The sequence below is a fragment of the Mus caroli genome, unplaced genomic scaffold (assembly GCF_978045245.1).
Source record: "Mus caroli unplaced genomic scaffold, Mus_caroli_1 scaffold_8, whole genome shotgun sequence".
In the NCBI taxonomy this organism is placed as follows: Eukaryota; Metazoa; Chordata; class Mammalia; order Rodentia; family Muridae; genus Mus; species Mus caroli.
The window spans coordinates 129,764,217-129,767,924 of record NW_028227263.1 but is presented as its reverse complement, the minus strand read 5'-3'; positions in this window follow the sequence as shown (position 1 = coordinate 129,767,924).

Here is a 3,708-nt window from a genome sequence, read left to right as displayed (position 1 = left end):
TTGGTAGACCAGCTCTGAGCTACTGGCTCCATCTTTTGTAATGCTTAATTAGTTACTGAATAGGTAAACTTCCTTACTGCATTCCTATGAGATTTCAAGCTTGGATTTCAAGCTTGCAGGCTTCTGGGACCTTGAAACAATGGGGAGACTTAACTATAACAGAATTTAATCTTAAAAGGCATTTATAATAAAATATTAAAAGAGAGCTCATAGATCCATACACCAGACTAACTCGGGAATAGAGATGAGTATATGGGTAAACAAGAACGCCAAAACTCCAGGAGGTGAGCTTCCTTGAAACTCTTTTCCTCACTGAGTGCTTACAGATGTTTTTCAGCCTGTCAAAGTGACACGACCAGAGGGCATGGCAGAAAGATATTGTGTAAATTTGGATTTGCCATGGGATATCTTAGTTTCTCCATTTATGGTAATTGCGAATTTTGCTGGGTATAGTAGTTATGCTGGCATTTGTGTATTCTAAGGGTCTGTATGACATCTGCCCAGGATCTTCTAGCTTTTATAGTCTCTGGTGAGATGTCTGGTTTAATTCTGATAAGTCTGCCTTTATATATTACCTACTTTTTTCTCTTATTGCATTTAATATTCTTTGTTTTTTTTCTGCATTTGGTGTTTTGACTGTTATATGACAAGAGAAATTTACTTTCTGGTCCAATCTATTTGGAGTTCGGTAGGTTTCATATATTTTCTTGGACATCTATTTCTTTAGGTTAGGGAAGTTTTCTTCTATAATTTTTTTGAAGATATTTGCTGGTCCTTTAAGTTGGGAATCTTTGCTCTCTTCTATACCTATTACCTTTAGGTTTCTTCTTCTCAATGTGTCGTGGATTTCCTGAAAGTTTGGGTTTAGGAGCTTTTGGCATTCTGTATTTTCTTTGACTGTTGGGTCAATGTTTTCTATGTCATCTTCTGCACCTGGGATTCTCTCTTTTATCTACATTCTGTTGGTGATGCTTACATCTATGACTCCTGATCCCTTTCCTAGGTTTTCTTTCTCCAGAGATGTCTCCCTTTGTGATTCCTTTATTGTTTCTCTTTCCATTTTTAGATCACGGATGGTTTTTGTAAGTTACTTCACCTGTTTGATTGTGTTTCCCTATAATTCTTTAAGGGGTTTTTGTGTTTCCTGTTTAAGTGCTTCTACCTGTTTACCTGTGTTCTCCTGTAATTTCTTTAAGGGAGTTATTTAAGTCTTTCTTAAAGTCCTCTAAAAATCATCATGAGATGTGATTTTTATCAATCAGGATCTTGGTTTTCCAGTATGTTGGGATATCCAGAGCTTGCCATGGTGGGAGAACTGAATTCTGGTGATGCCAAATAGCCCTGTTTTCTGTTGCTTATGTACTTTCCTTTGCTTCTCACCATCTGGTTATCTCTGGTGCCAGCTGGTCTTACTATCTCTGACTGTGGCTTTTCCCTCCTTCAAGCCTGTGTGTCAGTATTCCTGGAAGACCAGTTCTCTCTGGGAAGACTTTGTATATGGAGTGCTGTGGTACAGGCTCAGCTCTGGGCTCAGACAGAAAATGGATGGATCCTGTCCCTTGCTGTTACTTGGTTTCTGTGTCCTGATGGATCATGGTGGGTCCCTCTTGGACCAGTAATTTGAGCAGAAATGGTGGTCTTACCAATGTTCACAGGTATTTTGGCATTCCTGGGAGTTCAGCTCTCTTCCAGCCACTTTTGGGTATGGAGTCCTTTTGCACAGGATCAACTCCAGGGGCTATCTTACACAAGGAGCTTCTGGCACAGATGTAATCAACAAGGAACCAGTCTATGTTTTCCCATTTTTTAGGTTATTTAAAAAAAAATGGTGTCTTCTAAAGTAGAGAAACAAGGAGGGAAGCCAACTGGGGATATTTGAATCTCACTTAGAAGGGGGAACAAAATAGTCATGGAGGCAGATGGAGTGAAGGAACTTTGTAACTTTGTAAAGAGAGGGTTGGGGGGGGAGGATGTGGGTTTCAGGATTAGGTGTGAGGAGGGACAGGAGAGATGTCCAGATGGCTATGAGAATGAATGGAAAACAGCAACTGACAGGGGAGGTTGGAGGATCTGGAAGACATGCTAGAAATCTGGGGTGGGGGAGACATTCAAACTGTGACTCACAGCATTGGAGATATGCAATATGAAGTTGATCACCAGTAGAGGGTAGGTACAGTAATCCACTTACAATACTTTTAACCTAAAATTTATACTGTCTAGAAGAACTATAGTCAGGGAGGTTGGAGGAGATTCTGAGGAAATAGCCAACCAATAACCAGCCCAACTAAAGACCCATCCTATGGTTAAGGAACAATCCCTTATGCTATTAATGATATTCTGTTATGCTTGCAGACAGGAGTCTAGCATGACTGTCCCTTGAGAGGCACTATCCAGCAGCTAATTCAGATAGATGCAGAGACCCACATCCCAACAGAGGATGGAGATTGGGACCTATTCTATAAGTATTTAGGGAAGGATTGAGGGGCCCAAAAGGGGACAGGAACAATGCAGGAAGACCAACAGAGTCAACTAACCTGAACCCTTGGGGCTCTCAAAGCTGAAACACCAACTAAGAACACAAGCTGGACCTAGCCCCTACCCCACTCCCCCATATTTATGTAGCAGTTGGACAAATTGTTCTTCATATGGGTACCAAGCAACTGGAACCAGGGCTATCCTGAAAGTTGTTTCCATTCTCTAGGATATGTTATTTTAGCTGGGCTGTGTTGTCTGGTCTCAGTAAGAGAGAAAGTGCCTATCTCTGCAGAAATTTGTTTTGCCAGTGTTGGGGGTATATCAGTGGGGGTCTACATATCTTAGAAGAGAATGGGAGGTAGTAGAGATAAGGGTTGTAGGAGAGTATGATTGGAATGAGGACAGGAATCAGGATATAAAATGAATAAATAAAACTTTATTTTTATCATAAATTTTTATTGTAAAATTCTTTCACTCCATTTTTCAGAATTATTTCCAATATATTCTAAACTATTATAAATTATATTTTTTCTAAACATGTCCATTGTTGACATTTAGGAATACTACTAATTTTTGCATAGTAATTTTGTTTAATCCAACAACGCAGATAGGCAACATTTTGCTGTCTACAAGGAACACACCTCCAAGATAAAGACAGACAATACCTCAGAGTAAAAGGATGGATAAATTCTACCAAGCAAATAGTCCCCCAAAAAAGTTGGAGTTGCCATTGTCATATCCAATAAAATAACCTTTCAACCAAAATTTATCAAGTGAGATAGGGAAGGAACCTTCATATATATTAAAAGAAAAATCCACTAAGATACAGTCTCAATTCTGAACACCTATGCCCAAATACAAGGGCAACCTCATTAATAAAAGAAACTTACTAAAGCTCTGAACACACATTGAATCCCATACAATAATATTGGGAGATTTCGCCGCCCCACCCTCACTAATGTAGAGGTCATTGACACAGAAACTAAACAGAGACACAGTGAAACTAAGAGAGGTTATGAAACAAATGGATTGAATAGATATATACAGAATATTTCACCCTAAATCAAAAGAATATACCTTCTTCTCAGGACCTCACTGTGCCTTCTCCAAAATGAACATATAATCTGTAACAGAACAAACCTCAAATAGTACAAGACGATTGAAATGATCCCATGTACTTTATCAGATCACCTTGGACTGAGGCTAGACTTCCATAACAACCAAAAAACAGAA